This window comes from Ambystoma mexicanum, chromosome 2p (genome assembly GCF_040938575.1).
Source record: "Ambystoma mexicanum isolate Mex_15411 chromosome 2p, UKY_AmexF1_1, whole genome shotgun sequence".
NCBI lineage: Eukaryota > Metazoa > Chordata > Amphibia > Caudata > Ambystomatidae > Ambystoma > Ambystoma mexicanum.
The window spans coordinates 241,470-264,417 of NC_090923.1; the positions used below are offsets into that span (position 1 = coordinate 241,470).

Sequence of the window (22,948 nt, forward strand, 5' to 3'; positions counted from 1 at the left end):
TATAGATTTGATTTTCCCAGTCATTTTGCCAGCAGATATATGGAAACAGATAAGGACGGTAGATGACGTGGGGGCTTTTGGCGCCACATGGGCGGAGTTACTATTGGAGGACAAGAATAGAAATGTTGGGGAAAATCCAGGAACCCGCATGGCAGATCTACCAGAACGGATAATGCAGAGATTGAGAGAAATAATTCCAAAAAGAAGGATTCAGTGGGACAAATTAACTACATGTGTACAGGGCAAGGATGAGCAAGTAATGGATTATTTCAATAGATTTGAAGGAGTATTCATAGACTTCAGTGGGCAGGATGTGAGCACAGAGTCGGGGAAAAGGCTATTTGTTGATAAATATGTGAGGGGACTAATATTAGCAATTCAAGATATGTTAATGGCGTCGGAAAGTTCCTGGGCAGCAAAACCGTGAGTGAGATATTACGCATAGCCCAATATTACAAGAACAGGGTAAATGTGGCGAAAGAAAGAGATGAAGGATAGAGTAAATTTAAAAACGAGGGTGTTACTGCAGCAGGTCATTGGATACAATAGAGGTAGAGGAAATGCACAAGGCAGGGGAAATTCAAATAATATGCAGGGGGTATCATTGGGATTAAATCAATGTGCGTACTGTAAAGAGGAAGTACACTGGCGAGCGCAATGCCCGCACCTACAAAATAGAGGTGGGTTTGGCCAGAGAAGGCCTCAGAGGACATCAGGGGTCAAACGGCCCAAGCAGAAATAACATGCAGCAGCGGCAGGGATATACCACTGGAGGTACTCAAACCCAATCCTATGGTCAAAACCAAGCGCAACAGAACCAGGCATTGAACTAAAATGTTCCGAACCAAAATCAGGGCGGGCAGGGCCAACAGAGAAATGATCAGAGTGGAGGCCACCGAGGGGGAAATGGGAATATTTTTGATACGCAGCCAAACACGTATTATAGCAGCAGCGGTGACTACACATCGGACGATGTATTATTTTCGCAATAGGACAGCCCACGGCAGGGGTCGGAACCAATGTCTATTACCGTGAATCAGAGAAGACCCTACGTAGAAATGAGAGTCAGGAATAAGGAGCACCGTTGCCTTGTGGAAACATGGGCACAAAAGTGTTCGATAGACCACCACTCGGTTCCGGAGATCCCACTGTCGGGGCAAAAGAATGTTTCTGTAGGGTTCGCAGGTAAACCAGTAATTAACCCTGTGTCCGAAGCTGTCCCAATTACAATAAAACCATTTACGGAACAGTCTGCATTTCTTCTGACAGAAAATTGTGGGGAGAACTTGCTAGGATTAAATTTGTTGAGAAAATTGGGGGCAGTTATACATTGTACGGCAGATGGGGTGCTGCTCACTATTTGGCCTCACGATGCACCGGTGACGGAATTTATGTCAGAAGCGTTACCAGAAGAGCTAAGTAGAGTACCAACCTGTCTGTGGGCAATGCATGATAACGATGTAGGATGCTTGAAAATAGAGCCAGCTAAAATAACTTTGAAAGAAGGTGTTACATTACCACGAATTCCCCAGTATAAAATTTCTGTTGAAGGTGAGAAGGGATTAAAGAGTATTGTTACTGACCTGGTGAGATTGGGGGTGGTTGAAGAAATTGCAGGTAGCACGTGCAACAGCCCGATTCCTCCAGTTTACAAGAAAGGAGGCAATGAAGTACCATATCGTTTCATAATTGATCTGCGCGCATTGAACAAAGTGGTAGACCCACAATTCCCTTTGGTCCCAGATGTCACAACAATACAGACAATGATACCGACCACTGCAGAATACTTTAGTGTAGTTGATTTGAAGAACGCGTTCTTTAGCATTCCAGTGGATAAAAGCAGTAGATATCTGTTCGCGGTCACTCTAGGTGGTCGATCATTCACATTCACACTCATTCCACAAGGATACACAGAAAGCCCGAGCATTTACAGCAGGGAACTAAAGGAACAGCTAGATATGCTAGAACTACCAACAGGTTGCGCACTCTTGCAGTACATAGATGCCTTGTTACTAGCTGCTGACACAAAATAGATCTGCAAAGAAAGTACTATATTACTATTGACACACCTAGCGACCCATGGTCACAAGGCAAGTTTGAAGAAATTCCAGTATAATCAAAAGGAGGTGTCTTATTTGGGTTACCTACTTTCGAAAGAAGGGAGAAGATTAACACCAGAATGCATAGAAAGTATTTCTAGTATGCCTATTCCAAAAACTCAAAAAGGAGTGAGAGCTGTAATAGGCATGGCCTCTTATTGTCGGCAGTGGATCAGTAATTTTGCGTTGATTGTGAAGCCGATGATAAAATTAACTAAAAAGGATGCAGTGATGCCTTTGTAGTGGGATGAGGAATGTCAGAAAGCGTTTGAAGAATTGAAAGTTGCATTATGTTCCGTGCCAGTTTTAGGCACACCAAACTACAGAACAATATTTAGACTATTTGTGAGCGAGAGTGAAGGATGTGCATTGGCGGTTTTGACACAGGAACAAGGTGGAAGAAATAGGCCGTGCAGCTATTATTCTTCCGCGCTGGACCCTGTAGCGCACGCACTATCACGATGTTTGCGATCTGTTGCAGCGGCCGCTGCATCAGTGAAACAAACGAAGGAATGGTATTGGGGCACACTTTAATTCTGATGGTGCCACATGCCATAGACGTTCTATTAAATAGAACACAGACGCAACACCTCACCTCTGCTAGATTGACAAGATATGAACTCATCCTGTTTGCACCCCACATCCAAATTATGAGGTGTAGCGCATTGAATCCTGCAGAATTAATGCCATTGCCCATAGCAGAAATTGGTGACAACGAATCACCACCCCATGATTGTTTAATGGTCACCGAGGAAGAAACGAAGGGAAGAGTTGATCTGAGTGTCACCCCACAAAAAGAGCCGGATGGGGAGTTGTTTTGTGAAGGCTCTTGTTTCAAATTACCAGATGGCACGTCAACTGCCGCGTATGCTATCACTACTCTAGAAAGGGTTGTGGAAAGTAAAAGAATCCCATATAATTCAGCACAAGCCGCAGAAATTATAGCCTTGACTAGAGCTTGTGAACTCTGAGAATTTGAATGTGAATATTTATACTGACAGCCAGTATGCCTTTGGCGTGGTTCATAACTTTGGCCGACTCTGGGCTGAGAGGGGCTTCTTGACATCACATGGGGCCAGGATTCAGCATGGCCCTTTGATTGTACGATTGTTGTCTGCACTCACTTTTCCAAAGCGCCTAGCTATAGTAAAATGTGAGGCGCATAAAAAAGTAACATGTAAAGTGGGAGAGGGAAACGCATTTGCAGACAGGATTGCGAAACAAACAGCCACTGATTTGGGAAATAAAATGGAGGACAGTACAGACTGAGGAAGTACCTTGTATGATAGAGAATGGAGTTGAAACAGTCAAAGAAATGCAGGCTGAGGCCACGAGCGAAGAGATTCAGGGGTGAGTTAGATTTGGAAGGATGTTCGGTGGACAAAGAGACCAAGAACTGGATGTTGCCAAATTGTTACGTAACCGCAATGGTTACAATGGTTACAATACAACGGCACATAGCCCTACCCACATGTGTGTGAAGAAGATGGTACAGCATTTATCCACAGTATGGAAAAATGAGCACACAAAAAAGAATGCAGAAAGGCTAGTGCAGAATTGTATTACGTGCCTGCAACACAATGTAGGGAAGGGAACCGTGACTACAGTAGGTAGTTTTGGCCCACCCTCTATGCCATTCGAGGTGATCCATTTTGATTTCATAGAAATGGAAAGGTGCCAGAACTACAAATATGTGTTAGTGGTGATTTGTGCATTTAGCAAGTGGGTGGAGGCATATCCTTTAAAAGACTATACTGCCATGTCAACAGCAAAAGTAATGTTGAAGGAGTATTTCTCCCGGTTCGGGCTAAGCCGTGTCCTGTGGTCAGATAACGGCCCACACTTTGAGGGCGCAGTAGTACTACAGATCTGTGCAGGTCTGCAGATTGACAAGCAATTCCACAGCTGCAGGCATCCGAGTTCCGCCGGACTTGTTGAGAGAGATAACGGCATCCTAAAAGCCAAGATGGCAAAAATATGTGCCGGAAGCAAGTTGAGTTTTGTAGATGCATTACCTCTAGCACTTTTATGCATGCGCACATCTGTACAGGCTAAAACTGGGCTCTCTCCCTATGAATTTATCATGGGGAGACCAGCAAATGTATGGTGCGCACCGCAGCCCAAAAGATTAAGTGAGGTCGAGCATCCTGTGTTAAGAACGTACTGTGGCCTTTTAATGCAGAAGTTGCTTTGATTCATCAGCAGGTGCAGGAGGCGTTACCACCAGTGCGATACACTGGACCGGGGCATGCGCTGGAGCCTGGAAGCTGGGTCCGGATTAAAAACTTTCAACGGACAACGTCATTAGCACCCAGGTGGCGCGGCCCCTACCAAGTACTTTTGGTGACACAGACGGCCATTCGAGTGGACGGTCGCAAGGCATGGATCCATGCGACACATGCCAAAAGATTCCCAGGACTGCTGACAACGTCCGACGACCAGCGAAAGGAAACAGTCTCGGAAACTAAAGAAATTGTTGCCAATCGAATGACACAGCACCAGCCTGAGCGAGAAGTGAAACTCGAAACAAAGCCTGAGCAAGAAGTGAAACAGAAACCAGAGCCTGGAGAAACTGCCAAAAAGGGGGATGGGCGAAAAGTGCCCCAACGTTGCTCAGCAGAAACAACATCACTGCCGAGCGACACAAACTCTGCATTGCAAACACGAGCAGAAACAACGCGTGTACTCCTTTGGCGCCCACCAGCTTCTGCAAACGCACCAAGGCCAGAGAAAGAAACTACATCATTGCCACGGCGCTCATCGCTACCCATCATTGCACGACAGGCTGACACTGAGGCTCATACTGGAAGTGCAACGGCACTATTCACGGATCATACAATACCAGGAGTGAAACGGTATAATTTGCGGCCTCAACAGGCAAAGTGATCCACAGATCTTTGGTGCTTTTCTTTTGCCTTTGGTTCCACTCACGGACGGAGTAGGAACCAAGGGGCGTAGAGGAGAGAAGTGTGGGAGTTGTGCAAGTCGGACAATTCAAGACTCACGGCTCCTCGGTGCGCTTATAATAAAGTACATGTGTCAAGAGCCAGAGCAGGACAAGCTGGATGCACATAGTACTCTGTCAATAAAGAACTGTTCAGAAATCGTCTGAGCAGTGGGAGAAAGAACAACTAATCTTGTTCGGAGTGGATAATTGATCTAGGCTGTGAAAAGGCTGGCAGAATTGAACTGACATTTTCATTGAACTTTTGGCATCAAGAACGAGAGAGATCTGCGACGAACTTTGTCAGCAAGAAGAAGGACGATGAAGAACAAATCAAGACCGGTTTCAGCCTCCTCCTGCACCATTGCTGAAGAAATCATAGTTTTAGAGACTGTAAATTCAGGGAAAACGCATGCAAAGAAAAATCATGTACTGACTTGGACACTGGTCCTGTGTTTCTTAAGTATGGCAATACCAACAATAATAGCTATTAAGCTATGGTTTATGGAGTCAGCACACCCATTAGAAACACTCTTGCGAAAAGTGACTACTGAAAGCCCGGTTCATGTAATCACTGGTACATTGTCCGCAATGGAAGAGAGACATAGAGAAGGGTATGGCAAGAACACATTGTTTGCAGTTTTAAAAAGAAGAGATTGTTGGGTTTGTGCCCATTTACCACACAGGGTGGGAAAGGGATAGGCTGGTATGTACAACCATTGCCACTAAGTTCTGCATGCAGAGCATCTTTGGGTGCAATGTTTTTCGGGAAATAGAACAGAAGCAGTACAAGTAAATTAGATAAAACAAATATGGATGAATTTGAGGAAATTGTCATGAGACCAGTAGGATGCTCCATATTCCACAAAACACGTGTAATAATCTCAAAACCCACGCCAAAGATCGCACGAAAGATAACAAACCAATATAGGCAGGATAGATTGTCCCCGTCAGAAAAAACATCAGTAATGACGTTCCGCATGAGAGCAGAATGGAACAAAGATGCTGTGCCACCTTCCTATGTGGTGAATTACAGCCCAAGAACTGTCCTGTTATGCCTGAAGAAAAAAGGTACCTACTGAATAGGCACCTCCTCTGGGGGCATGAATACAGTGGTCTTGAACCAGTATATGTAGGAGACCCTGTTTATTTCATATGTGGGGAAAGAGCATATCCATGGTTACCTAGAAACTGGGGAGGTACGCGTTACTTGGGTCTACTATTCCCAGGAGTGTTCCTCTTGGAAACTGCAGAAGTAGTGAGGCGATTAAAAGGTAGAACCCGAAGGAGTAGTGAAGATGGAATGATAGCAATGGAAGTAGCCAAATCGTTTATACCATTCTTGGCCCAAATAGAAAATTCCTATAATATAAGAAAACTGTCTAGAATATTAAAAAATACAATAGATTCAACAACTGATATTTTATTCAATATGACGTTAGAAGAGAAAGAATAAGACTAATGGCACTACAAAACAGAATGGCTCTTGACATAATATTAGTTGATCGTGGGGGAGTTTGCAAACTCGTAAAAACTGCATGCTGTGTGTTCATAGATGACTACTCCCCTACCATATTCAGAGCCATCAGGAAACTACATGTCCTTAGTTCCACACTCTCTAATGAAGAAGGGGGTTGGGGGATAGGATCCTGGTTTTTGGGGACTATTGCGGTCCTGGGGCTGGAAGCTAATTTTGATACTAATGGTGGTACTTGGTATATTCATAACATGTTGCTGTTGCATACAATGCCTACCAATAGTATGCACTGAGATAACTGAGGGATGTACTAAGGGATGTATGCACATGGTGTCGAGAGGAAAACAAACGCATGGCCGGAATAACAGAGACACTGATGAAACAAAAACAGTAAAACAATTCATGGCTATAGACATTAATGATGAAGATGATGCTTATGATAACATGAAAGGTTCAGGCATAGATACCCAGACTTATCCTCATCAGAGGAGGATAGAATGAATGAATAAGACGTTTGGCATACGGCCAAAAGGAGGGTTTGTCAATCTCGAAAAGTGAATACCCTTCATTTGGATGATAAACGTATCTTGATGGCCGAAGGCCAACCGTTTTATGCACAGAATTATAGAAATACAGACTGCTATGCTTGACCAACAAGCGGCCATTTTAAACGTAGCAAGAATCGCCATTTTGCTTGTTAACCATTGCTCATTGCTTTCTGTCTAAACTGCTTTGCAGCTTGCAATTCTTGCGAATTCTGCTTACTCTGCTTAACTGTTAACATTGTTGTCTGAATATGAAAGGGCAAGGCTGCGGGACTGAGGAGTTCGTTGAAACTCCTCATGAGCAGCCCAGAAAGGAATGCCCACGCTCCCTCTCTGTAGCCTTGAGGGAGAGCTGCAGGGCATTTAATCATTTCACAGCTGCCAGTCAGTCTCGTACTGTGGTAGAATATGTTAGAATAAAGCAGCTAAAGGCTTGAATTATGCTCCTCTTACGGCCCCCTTCACAAAACCCTTTAGATCGTGTCGGCTCCCAGGACACGAATAGCACCTCATAGATGGCAAAGCTTGGAATGTGACTCTTCCCCCGTGTGCAGCTTGCTTCCAAGAACAGAAGCACCGTGTTCTGTTCAGCAACTAGAAGATGCCTCTGCACTTTCTAAATTGCACATTGTCACTAGAATAGACATCGAAAGTGTCATAATTGTCATACTTGTCGGAAATGTCCATCTTCATCCAGAGTACAAAGAAACTCAATAAAAGGGGGGTGTTAAACATGTCATAGCTGATTGTATGATATGCATTTTGTATATATTTAACTGATGTACGTAATTCGCTCTCTTGCGTCCCTCGAGGTCTAGAGAATACACGTCGCGGGGCGTGAGACCATAGTTGACCAATTGGGACTATTTTGCTTGCAATAAACCCTAGCATTGGGAATTTTAACCTCGTGTCTGGCGCATTCTTTCGTGTATGGTTATTGCCTTGTTTCCATATCGCGAGGGACCCCTAAGGGCCCCTTTCATTGTGAGCATTCAGAACAAGCAAGTGCAGCAAGGAAGAGGGATGGCGGGGGTGTGCTAAAGTGTCCGTGAGTGAGCCACCGATAAATGCAAGCTGGAAGTGCATGTTGAGGAGAGAGCTACACGTCCTGGGGCCGCCATGGGTAAGTGTGAGCCTCCAAGGCAGAAGGAGTGCAAGGGCAAGTGCTGAGGGTAGACAGGAGCTGGGACGATTGGTTGTGGGAGGTCAGGGGTCCCGAGCATGCATGAGGGCCCAGGACACTAATCACAGCAGCTGTGCAAATTAGTAGAGAGAAAAAGAGAAGGAGGTTAAGAGGAACGTCTTGAGTAGCTTCCTGAATTTAAGGAAGTCCTGCTCAAGGTGCAGAGAGAGGGCGAGGCTGTTCCATAGGAGGGAACAAGCAGAGGAGAGTGATCAACAACCTACTCCCTTTTCTCTGTAAGCTTTACACACAGAGTTGGTGCCAGAGGAACGTTAAAGGAGAGTATTTAGTGAGATAAAGTTGAAGATAGTGTGGTCCGCAGCCCAGACAGCCTTCTGGATGATACAGGAGGGATTAAAATTTAACCCACGCAGTAACCGGGAACCAGTGAAGACCTTTTAGGGCAGGAGAGATGCAGTGCCAGGGCTTAAGGCCAACGATAAGTTTTGCTGCCCTATTCTGGATTAACTGGAGGGGTTGCAGAGTGGAAGAAGGGAGATTCAGGGGAAGGCTATCGCAACAGTGAAGCCTAGAGAGAACCAGGGCACGGGTAACTTTGAGTCCCTTACGGAAAGTGAGAAAAGGGAGAATTCCTCTGAGAAGGAAGAGCTGAAAGTGGGACTTCTTGGCAATGTGCTAAGTGTGAGGTAGGAAGGAGAGAGAGGAGTCGAAGATGACTCCAAGGTTTCCGTCTTCAGAGGAATGATCAGGGGGAAGAGCTCATTGTGGAAGGCCAGAGTGAGGATAAGAAGGAGGAACAGGGGTTGTGGCAGAGATCATTGGCAGTGAACCAGGATTAGAAGGCAGATAGGCAGTCAGGGTGATGGAAGGTGCAAAAGGGTCAGCAGGAACTTTTAACAAGAGTTGTGTGTTATCAGCATAACACTGGAGAGAAAGAGGAGATGAGGCGAGCAAGCAGAGCAACGATAGATGTTGGAGCCAGGGGGAGAGGATAGAGCCCTGGGGGACACCCCAGGTGGAGAAGGAAGTAGGAGAAGAAGAAGCCTGGGATGACCTAGGACGTGCGTCACATAGGAAGGATGTCAGCCATTGCAGTTCCCAGTCCGAGATACCAAGGGTATCGTGGAGCCTTTGTATGAGGATGGAATGGTTGACCGTGTCAAAGGCGGAGGAGAGATCGAGTACGATCTGTACAGCTGGGGAGTTGGAGTCAAGAGATGCGAGCAGTTCTTCACAGGTGTTCAGAAGAGCAGTTTGTGCATCTGGAAGCTCGGAATCCAGATTGATGGTCGTGGAGACCACCAACAGGTTCTGTGTGCGAGCTGAGTTGGGGCAAGGCCAGCTTCTGCAGAAGTTTCCCCAGGAAGGGGGTGATGGAAATAGAGCAGCAGTTGGCTGGACAGATAGGGTCTGCTGAAGGTTTTTTCAGGAGGGGATGCACAAAGGAGTGCTTGAGCGAGGAGGGCAAAGATCCAGTGGCAAAATAATAATGACAGAAATCAACAAGTGTGGGAGCAAGAGAGCCAATGTTGTCCTTAATGGTTCTGGATGAGCAAGGGGAAACCTGTTTAGAAGAGACCTTCATGGAGCGGACAACTCTGCTACCCTCTTTAGGTGTAACAGGGCAGAGGGAAGAATGTGGAAGGCGCACAGCCAAGGGAGGCAAGGGGGAGTGGCAAGGGCTGGGCCGGTGAGTAGCAAGAGTGTACAGGATGTCATGAGTTTTTGTGGAGAAGTGAGTGGCCAGAGCATTGCAGAGAGCCTGGGAAGGGGAAGGGGAGGAGGAGGAGGAGGAGACTGCGGAAGGGTTGACAAGTTCCCAACAGATCTTGAAAAGTTCAGCCGTGTTGTTGGATTCACTGGAAATTCGTGCCTGTATGTGGGCTCTTTTCTTGGCTCAGATGGAGTCTGTATTGCCTTTGGAGCAGACGACAGGCCATTTTGTCAGAGGATGCACCAGAGGTTTGCCACTTACGTTTGGCCAATGTGCACTTTGTTTTCAGGTGCGCAAGTTCAGAATCATACCAGGTGTTACGCTTAGAGGCGGGTTTGAGGCGGATCCTCATGACTAGGGCAAGAATGTCAAGAGCATTGGTAATGGACAAATGGAGGTTGCTGAGGGCAGAGTCAGTGGTAGGGGGTGTGGTGGGATGAACGCAGAAACTGACACTTTTCTTTGGGCAGATGTTCGTGTATGAAGTTGGCAGGGCTTTTGGGGGTGCGGTCACAGTGCCAAAGTACCCAAATGGGAGGAGAGAAGAGAATAGTCTGGCAAGGGGGGAGAAGAGAAAAAGAGAGGTCAGAGTGAATGAGGGCGTCAAGAGTGTGTCCAGCAGAGTGGGTTGGACCAGAAGGGAGAATGGAGAGGGACAGAGAGGTGCAGAAGCGTAATGAAGAGTAGATGTTGCGACAGGGGAGTGCAACTGGATGTTGAAATCCCCCAAGAGGAGGAGATTGGAGGTGGAGGAGAGTAAGGAAGAACAGAAATCATCCCATTCAGAAAGGAACAGGGTGGTAGTGTCTGGAGGCCTGTAAGGGAGGAGGGAGTCAAAAGCAATGGCTGAGCTGGCATTGAACGTCTCGGTAAGAGTGAGAATGTCGAGATCAATGTCTTGAAGGAGGAGGCAGATGTCAGCGGAGTGTTTGTTGGCTGAGCGGGCGTTAAGAGTTGCCAGGTGAAGGAGGTCTTTGCCTTTGAAAGTTTTCTGAGGAGGGGTACGAGGGCGTGGTGCACTGGTAGGATCTGGTCAATGAGAAGGAGGTTGGGTTGAGGGCCCTGACCCAAGATAGTGCCTGTGTGGTAGACATTAACGAAGCAACGTGTAGATGTGAAGCCAGCCAAGAGGACTTCCCACTTGGAGCCACCGTTAATGGTAGAGGTTGTGGAAGGAGAAAGAGCGGCGATGAGATGGGAGACAGAGAAGAGGATGTCAGCGAAAACCTCTCTGGAAGAAGCGCTGTCTTAGGTGTCCGGGATGGTAAGGCCAGGGTTTAACTCAAGATGTCCTTTTTGTGCTTTTGTCTTCCTGATTTTGAGAGTGGGGGGGAAAGGTGATAGTGTAGCAGGTAGAGAAGATGGGAGAGATGGTGAGATCCATAGGGGGCGAAAGAGGATAGTAGAGGAATGAGGAAGAGTGGCTGCACTGCACAGTTCTAGCTAAACCCACCATGTGGCCTAGTAGACACAAAAGGCAAAAAGTGAAAATCAAAAGGAAAGCGACTTTTCAAAAATAGGACTTAAATGCAAACCATAAAAGAGGTGCACATATGAAAGGGCACAGCTAAAATCGATTTTCAAACATAGGCCTTAAATGCAAATGCAGTGAGAGAAGTGGTAGGATTAGGTGTGGGCAGGGAGGCAGCAAGGCAGAGAACAAAGGCACATGACAAAGTTCAGTTTGTGGAGCAGGCAAAGAGATAGTTCAGCCATCACTCACTAGTAAGTGTGCATGGAGCGTGGTGATCCATAGGTCCGATGTCAATGGAGAAGCAGTCATGACGTCTGAAGGTAGAATCATACTTTGAGAGGGGGCAAAGTGCAGAGAAGGACCACCAGGCCCTCCTTGGCCCGGACAGGCACAGGCAGGGCCTTAGGTGAGGGCCATAGTTAGGGGCCGGCTTGCCGGCACCAATTGGGTTTATGAGGCCCCAGGGTTGCCAATCACAAAGACTGTAGGGTTTGCAGGAGAGCCACTGCTGGAAGACAGATGGCATCTCTGTTACGCTCATCTGGTATCCACGGGGACGCCACCCAGCCCTGGTTGGATGATTTGCACCCTCGAACCCTCTCCCGGTCCCTTGGTAAGGCCTCTGGTTAAAGATGGGTCTGCAATATAGGAGAGCTGGATTCAATACCAGATTGTCTTTATGTTTTCCCACCTCCCTTAACCTCAACTCCTTCCAGCCCCTTGGGCCTTCTCCTCACCTTAATATTGTAAAAGGTGGATTCCCCATCCTGCTCCTCATGGCAGGGGCGCGTAGATGTGGGGAGCGAGCATCGACCAAGTGACTTCACTGGTGCAAGCCCCCTGTGGGAATCCAGGCCTGCTGCGACTCCGTAGATTTGCTGTTTTACAGTCTTTATATGTAGTTTTTATGTTGCTCTTAGTTCGAATAATAATGTCTTGCTTCTTTCCTTTTAGGTATGGAAAGGCATTTTGGTGTTGTCATGCAGTTTGAAGATGAGCATGGGCCGGTAGACGAAAGCACAGTGTGCGCGATGCTGTCCGGTGAGTAATGCGCGATGCACGGCGCTGTTTCGCCTTTTATATTGCTAACCTGTGTCTTATCTCTCCTTGCAGGTTGCAATGTTCCTCGCTGAGCACCGTAACATTCCAGCAATGATACTGACCAGGAGATGAGTACCTAGGTAAGAATTGTGTGGCTTTCTTCATTCGGGAGGAAACATTAGTAAACGTTTACGAATGCTGTGTTTCTTTCTCCTCTTTCCAGGTTATGGTATTCCAGGATGCATGCAGTGCCGGATGATGGAGTTCGTACCTTCAGGTGAGTGGACCTGAAGTCAGCGATGGATTGAAGACCGGATCCTGTTGCAGGTACGTTTTGCAGTGTTCTTTCTCTCTCTGCAGGTCCTTGGTTTCACGCAAAGCATGTTCTGCTGTTTGGGTGTGGTTTAAATAGTCTCAGGTAAAGTAGTCCAGGTAAAATAGTCCCAGGCCTGCCACAACCAAAGTAGTCCAGGTAAAGTAGTCCCAGGCCTGCCACACCCAAAAGACTAGACCGCATAGCTCAGTTCCTTGTAACTGAGCTATGTTTGTGCCTCCATGTTGGCTGACTCACCCCCCCCCCCAAAAGTTAAATAATCCCAAGTAAATAGTCCCATTCTAATGTTGGTCTTCATGATGGTTATGCGCCAGGACTGACTCCAAGAGAGTCTTGGATGAGGATTTAAGGCCTTTGACCTGGTCCTAACTGGAAGGCTGACTTGCCAGTAGGGGCCAGGGGCAAGGGTCATGACAGTCGGCCATTTTAAAATGGGAGCCCCTGGAAGCAAGGAGAAAGCCAGGGGGACTAGCAGCACCAATATGCACCCTTGCATCACAGATAAAAAGACAAAAATAATCACGCTGATCCCACAGTGAATATTAAATGCTAAATGTGTCTAGAGATGAAAAGCACATATTGCAGGCGCGCAAAGCCCAATGGGCCTTACCCGCAGAATTATGACATTTTCCGAGGTAAAGACTCCTTTGATGATGTCTCGTGTCGGGGAGCCTCTCCGGTGTTGCTGGGAATCCTCCCTCGATCAGGCTACAATACCTGTTAACACAAATACAAAAACAAGAAAACACAAGATGATACTCCATCTGTTCCTTCATACACCACCTAAAATATAGGACATCACTTCTCACAGCTGTCAGACGGTGGGACGATGAGGTTGTTGGTTGGAGCCCTACGGTAGACATGTTTCTTCTGATACACCGGGGAAGAGCAAGAGAACACACTGCCCTTCCCAGTGAAACAGAATCAGAATACCAGGCATTCACCGACAGTAGCCTCATGAGTGCGCTCCAGAATCCTGAGATGAATTGTGACCCTCCAGCTGAGATATAATAATAATAGAATTATAATAATAATGGCTGGTAGACCAAAAAAGACAGAACATGTGTTGAAAATAAATAAATTTTAAATCGTTCATGACCGGGGAGGAAGGCAGTCCCTTGCACGGTATGAACCGAGCCATCTTGATGAATACATCCACCACAACCCACGCAGGTTTTATTCCTCGCACATCCGGGAATTCGCAGATGAAGTCTGTGATGATCGTAACCCAAGTCTTTTGGGGTATGAGCATGTTCATTAAAACCCCATGGGTCTCCCCAGTTGTTTTTGTCCCTGAAAACAAACGTAGCAGGACGAGACATTTTCCTCAACAGAATTGAGGCACACCTAGCGACCAACACCATTGCTGTAACATTTCTCCTGTCTGCTTGGTTCCTGGGGGAGCACTGACCGAATCCTGACACCACTGTAATGCATTCAATCACACCTTATCAGTAGAAAGGAAAAGCCTGTTCTCTACATCCGGTAATCCCTCTAATGGTATCACAGGCAGCTTCTCCAGTACTTAGGGATGGGCTTGCACTCGGATCTCTTGCCACACGATGGAGTTTGGGAATTTGGACAGAGGAAACGCTGAGATGGCAGTTACTTCAGGAGAACGCGATAAGGCATCAGCTTTTCTGTTCCGTGAGGCCGGGCGGTATTTGATCACAAAGTCAAACGTAATGCAAAACAGGTGCCATCATGATCAGCAGGCCAGAACACACTGAAGCAGCACAGTTTCTTTTTACTTTGAATATTAGTGAAATTGGATCTGTACAAGGTTCCTGGTGCCCATTTACTGCTGCATAACCAGGCATGGTTGCATATTTATATATCCCATATAATTCTGGATTATGTACACTTTGAATTGGTTTTACAAACAGTTGACGCACACCAGGGCATTTATTTCTATATTCTTTTTTTCTGTTTACCAACATAGACCATGTCATATGACATGTATACAGGCATGTTGTTGAACAATTGTAGTATTATTTCTAAAAGATTATCTCCTGTGGAGGAGACACATCATACGTTCATTTGTTTGTATCATAATTGTTCACAGTGAGAGGCCCTGAAGATGGACTCCCCAGTCCTAATGCATTGGCCAACACAGGATGCCTTGCAAAAACATTGAAATAAACAAAAATCTATATTATTTTTAAAAAGGGAGAGTTGGATCTAATGAGTCTTGTATGAATGTTTCTCACCTGCAGTAGTTATACACTACAGGGGTGCAGCCAGAACTGCGAGTGCTTCCCACAGTAGTTTTTGATCATTTGATAGTGGTAAATCTGCCATAAGTAGCCGCTGAACCCTTCTCTGCGTGTTCCATCGTGTGCCATTTTCTCCTCTGCCTCACCTATCACACTTTCTGTCCTTCCTGGAAGTAGTGGTGTGCTTTTAGAGGTGTGCCAACACCTAGGAGTTGTAGTAAAAACAGAACTGAAGCCAACGGACGCTGTGCGCACTATGTGTGCCTTCAGTGACGTCGACATCGAGACAGAGGCCTCCGAGGGACATCAAGATCAGAGCCCTCTGCTGGAAAACTCTTCCGAAGCAGCTAAACTGGATATTGGAAATATCTTAAGATAAGGAATACGTGGGCAGAACATGCAGTCGTAAGAACGTTACCAGTGGCAAGTAACTTGTTCATCCAGTGAGTACACACAATGAGCAGATCAAGGTGACCTGCTTTGGGAAGCCTACTACAGCATGGGTTTAGCACACACAGACTCTGGGTTATTGGACTTCAAGATATAGCACCTCTGTGTGGGAAAAGGTTGGTAAACAACTATTCCAGGTAAGCCAGCAGCCTTTGCTGTGGCACACCTACAACGCCACTCATCAGAACCTTCCACAAGAGAGACCACGAACAATGAGATAAATAGCCCATGGCAGCCCATACCCATCACTAAGACACAGCGCAATAGACCCACCCATGCCCGGCGCATCCTAGGACACTTTTCACCGAGAGACCATGAATGACAAGACCCTGCCGTCCGCTCTGAACGGGGATCACACCAGCCATACAACTCCGAAGGCCACAGTATGTATAATCCCTGAAGCCCTTCGGTATGTAGACCTACACATATGTGGACACAGGCCGCAGGCACGACCAAGCACCCATGCACCATAGAATGCAGCTACAGCTATGCTTTCCGGTCTAGCAGCACATACAACTGTCCACATTGAAACACCAGACGTACCTCAACACCTCTGCCACTAGCATACAGCGACTACAAACGAAAAGAAATTCAGTATAGCCAGCCACACACCGAATCTCTCAACAATAGCTCTCCATTACAACCTCCAACAGCGCCCTCCCACATGCCTAGACCATTCAGGCTGCTTAGTCGAGCCAGGCCAGCCACCCAAGTCCAACAAAAAATATATATAACACACACACACCTCCTAACCTAAACCTCTAACTTTCCTTGACATATGGACTACGGTCACGGAGGGCGTTCCATTCCGGTAAAAGCACATTGAGGTCATACAAATGGGGAAGAACGCTATAAAAATAACCAAATACAATATAATACATCATCATCATCTTCCCCTGTATTTTCAGAGCACCCAATGTCCAATCAGCACAAATCACACTGTGTACATGTTTACACAAGACTTTCTGGGGCCTGGGGCCAAAATACCTTCAGCTATCCCTCCGCAAATACCTCCCCTCTCGAGCTCTTCGCTCCTCTACCTCCCACTCCCTGCGGGTCAATTGTTTTTCAAAGAAACGAGCTGGGGGTAGATCTCTTTCTTCGGCTGGGGCCTCCCTCTGGAACAGCCTCCCTGCCACTCTAAAACATGAGGAGAACCATCTCCGGTTTCGGGAGAACCTCAAGACCTTCCTCTTTGCTTCCGACTTTGCTTCCCCTCTCCCTTGCTGCTCTCTCTTGGCACTGTGCACCTGGCCGCCCTCTGTCCCCTGGGCTCAGGTACCTGTTCACCCTGCTAACATCCTGCACTGCCTCCTGGCCACTCCTTGCACTGGGGACTGTATATGTACCCATACAGCCCCGCCCCCCACTTTTCTTATATTTCTGCACTTATCAGACTTACCCAGTCTGCTGCCTTAAACACAGCACTTGCCGGCGGCACTACCACTGTTTATTGCCTCCATGTTCTATTTATTATTTTTTATCTACTCCGCACTTCCAATCTCCCCCTTCCATGCAGTTTTTTCCTGTTCCCTTTCCCATGCACTTGCGTGTACTCGATGACACTGGGCCTAGTAAGATCGTCGTTATGTGTTCTCCCGTTCCCCTCCCTTGCATTGACAAATAAAATATCATATCATACATTGGCTGAATTGATCATTGCATATACCAATATTCCTATTGCAGTCAGAATCGTGTAGCCTCAAGGAAAATTCGGAGAGATACAAACATGATAAGAACGCTTAAAAAGTTGACAATCACATTCATTCTAACATAAATAAATCAAGACAGTCACCCACTACCTAGAACACATCAATCGCCTCTGTTACAGGAATCAGTTTACTCCAGAGTAAAGACAGAAAATAAACAGATTTACCATACAAATGTAGGTTCTACTAAAGATTTATTTGTAATGTAACACAGCAACATATTGGCTGAAGTGCAATATTCTTTTAATGAGCATTTCATTCAATGTGTGAACACCGGTGGGTAACGTTTAAATTCAGCTTGTCAGTTTTCCAGGATTACTTTAATTTGGTAAACATTTGTTTCCACTATTCCTGCTCAGAATTCAGAGAGCACGGCTAGGATATCATTACACCCAAAACACGTTCATTTCAGACAGAAAGGCACCATTTCATTTCCATGTTTTCATGGATTTCATTGTCTCACAATTCTATTCCATGTGTCTTCTACTCTGTTCATAAAATGTCACTTTTCTAAAACACACGTCCACATAATATAATGGAACTCTTGCCATCTTCTCCAGGCCCTTCACACCAGGCCAGTTTCTTATAAGACAGTGCTTTGACAGAGGGCCTTCACCCTCCCGCTTATGTAACTGCACCTCCATATTGTAGATATAGGAAACCGTGAAATACACCAGAGGGGATCCTGAGAAGAGTCTTGGCAATAGTGTAATACACTAGAGGGAGTCCTGAGGAGAAGAGCGTTCCACTAGAGATAGGCAATGGTGTACAGAGGGGGTCCTGAGGGGAAGAGTGTTCCACTAGACATAGGCAATAGTGTAATACACTAGAGGGGGTCCTGAGGGGAAAAGGAGTGGAGTGTCGCAGAATGTGCTGCCAAAGCCTTTTCACATGTGTGTTGCCAAGCTTAGTCTAATTAGCCATATGAGAATCCAACTTTCTCCCAGTGTATTAAGGAGGGCTCCAATGTGGAATGTTTTAATCCATATGTTGTGAAGTTGAAAGTAATATTACTTTATGGGGGTGTAAAAGTAGGATTCTCATTTTCAGTAGAATTTTTTTACTTAAGCTGAAAGAAATGTAATTGTTTGTTTTTCACGCATCTCTGTATCTAGCAATTCATGTAAAAGAAAATATGCCTTCTTCCTTTACAGTTTCTCTACATATCAGTCAGTAACACCTGTAGAACACCTCCGAGTGGTGAAGCGTGGCTGGTATCACTGGGCTGAACATATCCATTGAACTGAGGGGTGAAATCAGGAAAGCCGGCAGCTATGTGCCCATTGCTTCCGATGTTATAGCTGGGAGCATTGCTACTTTTACATTGAGAGTGTTCGACAATTCTTGGGGAGTAAATGTGATCAATACACCGCTTATTTGTAGGGCTGGGATTAAGAGATGCCTTCTTTAAAAAAACTAAGAAAGCTTTCTCTACGGTACTTATTCATCCAAAGGTCACATGGTCTGTGGTGGCGTGCATTCTTAGAAGGCATTCCAGATAGGAGGAGCTAAAACCCAAAAAGCTACACCACCTGGTTACCTTCTGAAACAGGAAATCCTCGTCTAGAGGGGTAGAACTAAAAATACAGGCAGGACAAGGGTGGAAGGATGCACTGCAGAAAAGGGGGATGTGTGCCATACAGTACACAATGGGTTACACACAGCACCTTAAACCCAATGGGAGGTCACATGACCTCTCGCATTAGCCAGTGCAGATTGTAACAGACCAGAGTTATATGGTCACATTTCTGAACACCTGAAAGAAGCAGGTTGGCACGTTCTGTGCCACCTGAAGTTAGTCACATATGCCAGGATGCACAGAATAAATGGCATCGCCATAGTCACGTCTGGAAATGAGGGCTATAGCAAGTGAGTATGAAGGTTAAGAAATGGGAGGTTATTGTGCAGCAATTTAAAGGAATAGTGCGCTCTAAAATTGCCTTAAGAGATGGGCAATAGTCTAAAACATACTTTAAACATATTTTTAATGAAAGTTCCTATTTAAACACTTTTGAGCAAACGAGGCTCAAAGCGTTTACATGGGAGCATCCATTTTGCCATTTCAGGCAGCCTCCTCAGCTCATGTTAAGCTCTGCCCTAGCGGCACTAAACAAGCAGCAAAAGCCCCCTACTGGGAGCTTTTGTTTACGGCAGCCAGAGCAGAGCTGCATGAGCTGAGGAGGCTGCCTTCACTTTCATTTTACGTTTTCGGTGCTGCCCAAGCCCAGGGAAGCACAGAAAACAAAATGAAGGCAAAAAGCAAAGGGACAGCAATTACAAATACAACGTTGTTTTATTTGTGATTGCCTTGGTTGGAAAACCACGGAAATCAAATACAAGAACGTATTTCTGACCGTGGCGGCTTTCGCGTGGAGTCTCCTGGGCTCCGGGAGACACCAAGCGAAAGCCGCCGCTGTCAGAATAATAACGTTCCTGTATTTGTAAATACAGCGGAATTTGCAAATACAACAATGTTGCATTTCTCACTGCGGCACCTTTCGCTTGGAGTCTCCTGGGCTACCCTGGGGGAGCCCAGGGGACTGAAAGTGAAATCCACGGCAGGCAGAAATAGAACGCGGTTGTATTTAAAAATGCTGCAGTTTTTCTTTCTAAGTTTCTCGGGCTCCCCCGGCTCAGAGGAACGCGAGAAATTTGGAATGAAAATCACAGCGTTTTCAAATAATACAACGTTGTATTTATGTTTGCGGTAGCCTCCGCTTGGAGCCCTTGCTCCTCCAAACTTGGAAAGAAAACTGCAGCTAGTGCTAAGTTAAAAAAAGAAATAAGCACTTACCCAGATGCAGCTTTCCTGCCTGCAGTCTCTGGTCTCCAGCACCAATGAAGCAAAAGCCACCCAGTGGTAGCTTTTGTTTATTACAGCTGGCTGGCTTTGGCTTCATTAGTGCCGCAAGGGCAAGCACAGGAGGCATCCATTTCACAAAATGGATGCCTCCTAGTGCTTCACATTTTTGAGTTTGAGCTTCATTTGCTCAATACTTTACATAGGGACTTTGTTTAAAAATATTTTTTATATATATTTTTGATTATGGGTCATCTTTTTAGCCAATAATATTTTAGAGCACACTATTCTTTTAATCTGGGAATAAACTGCTGCCAGCCACAGCATCTCAGATACAAGTGAGAGCTCACAGGCAGATGGCGTGAGCACCAAGCTCGGAGGAATGTCAGGGAAGCATGCCAAGTGCCCGGTGCAACCCCAACAACCAATATATACTGGTCAGTCACTGAGAAACCATTCACTCGTTCACAGTTATCAGACAGCTGGTATAGTGATACCTTTGCTGAGCTCCCAAATAAGCAGAAGAGGATCAGGCTGTTAATAAGGGACTCTGATATCAAATGCAGCATCATTACCGGTAATGTTCTATTATCCTGCAAGGATTGTACAAAGTCTGAATCCCAGTGCAGGCATCTCATAGATTAAGTAGGAGCTGATGATTAATGGCGTCAAAGCAAACAGAGAGGTCCAAGAGAATTAGAAAGGTTTCCCACAATCACTTCACCAACGCGGGCTCTCATCTGCATATGTTCTCTTGCACCATCTACACAAATGACTACTCATTTAGTGCTAGGTGGCCACTTAGAAAATAATTCATAGGACAGTTTCCCAAATAAATCCAAAGAGTGTCTATAGTTATTGATTCAACTACTGAGTCTTTAAACTTTTTCAAAATGCTGTTGCACATTAATCTGCATGAGTTCCTTAGGCAAAGTGTTGTATAGGGTGGGTACCTTAGTACAGAAAGTACAGTCTCCTTTTAGAATATTCCAGAAGGTCTGCATTTGAAATAGCAGGAATTCAACCAATCATAATCAGCCACTATTTGTGTGCCAAAGGAAACTGGGAACAGCTGTGGTGATAAGTTCACAGTTTTAGTAAATAGCCATGCCAAAGTCAGACCCATTGAAGAATCACCACCTCCTCTCTGAAGCTTCAATTGCACAGGGGACTTCACAACATGTCCTCTCGTAGGGCAGATGAGAACACTGGAGTATTTTCCACATTCACTACACTGCAATCATGCCTCACACATGTTTATCTGGTGCCTAATAAGGTTACTGTTCACAATGCAGCTCTTTCCATGTTCTGCACACACAATTTCTGGGCACACATGACGTTTCTCAACTGTATGTGTTCGCTGGTGGTGCTTAAGATCGTGTTTTGCAGCAAACCCTTTCCCGCATTCAGTGCACACATGAGGTTTCTCTCCTGTATGTATTCTCTGGTGACAAATAAGTTGTCCCTTCTGAGCAAACCCTTTTCCACATTCAGTGCACTCATGAGGTTTCTCACCTGTGTGCGTTCTCTGGTGAAGAGTAAGATCTCGTTTCCCAGCAAACCCTTTCCCACATTCAGTGCATTCATGACGTTTATCACCTGTATGTGTTCTCTGGTGGATAGTAAGATCTCCCTTCAGAGCAAACCCTTTCCCACATTCAGTGCACTCATGAGGTTTCTCATCTGTATGTGTTCTCTGGTGACGAGTAAGATCTTGTTTCCTAGAAAACCCTTTCCCACATTCAGTGCACTCATACAGTGTCTCACCTGTATGTGCTCTCTGGTGGCTAATAAGATGTCCCTTCTGAGCAAACACTTTCCCACATTCAGTGCACACATGAGGTTTCTCACCTGTATGTGCTCTCTGGTGGATAGTAAGAGCTCCCTTCAGAGCAAACCCTTTCTCACATTCAGTGCACACATGAGGTTTCTCACCTGTATGTGTTCTCTGGTGGTGAATAAGACTTACCTTCTGAGCAAACCCTTTCCCACATTCAGTACACACATGAGGTTTCTCGCCTGTATGTGTTCTCTGGTGGTGAATAAGACCACCCTTCTGAGCAAACCCTTTCCCACATTCATTGCACACATGTGGTTTCCCACCTGTATGTGTTCTCTGGCGACGAGTAAGATCTTGTTTCCCAGCGAACCCTTTCCCACATTCAGTGCACTCGTGAGGTTTCTCACCTATGTGTGTTCTCTGGTGGATAGTAAGATGTTCCTTCTGAGCAAACCCTTTCCCACATTCAGTGCACAGGTGATGTGTTTCACCTGTATGCATTGTTTGGGGGCAGACAGGTGTATCATGCAAATGGACACTATTCTCAAATTCAGTGAACGGATAAGGTTGTTCACCCATGTTCTCACGTGGGCAATATCTATGTTCTTGAGATGGCAACTTTTCCCCTATTCTGTGCATGTGTAAGGTTTCTCGTCAATTTACTGCACCACGTGCTTAATAAGAGGACACTTCCCACTGAATCTTTTGCCAAATTCAGAGCACAAATGAGCTCTCTCGTGTGAAGAACATTTCTGGTGACAAACACGATTTTTCCTCTGACTGAAAGTTTTAAAACATTCAGCCCAAGGATACATTTTGTCCAGTCACATTAGAAACTACCTTTACATTCAGAATGCATATAAAATAACACTCACATGTGTGTTATCAGGAATACTAGTAAAAAAAAAAAAATGTCTCTTCTTACTGCACATCAAACAATGTGGTTGTCATGCCCACTATCCCTCAACCCCAGGATTGACAGAAGAAACAAGCTTAGTTACTGGATGTAACAAGGAAGGAGTTGCATGGACAGAAGCCTGACAGCTGGAACCCAAACTTGCACACTTGTCAGGTGCTTGGAAGTTGCATATTCTAATAATGACGCTTTTCACTGCATTAGTCCAGAGAATCTAACAGTCACTGCGGTTGCATTTCTGGGGCATCAGTCACCTGTTAAAATAAAAGGAGAATGTTTCAACACAATCACAGGCATCACATGTA

General features: G+C 45.7%; 1 pseudogene; it reads right to left on the bottom strand.

The window, feature by feature from the left end:
* Positions 1–22,948, bottom strand: part of LOC138566114 (zinc finger protein 585A pseudogene) — a 178,732-nt pseudogene that overhangs the window by 133,481 nt on the left and 22,303 nt on the right.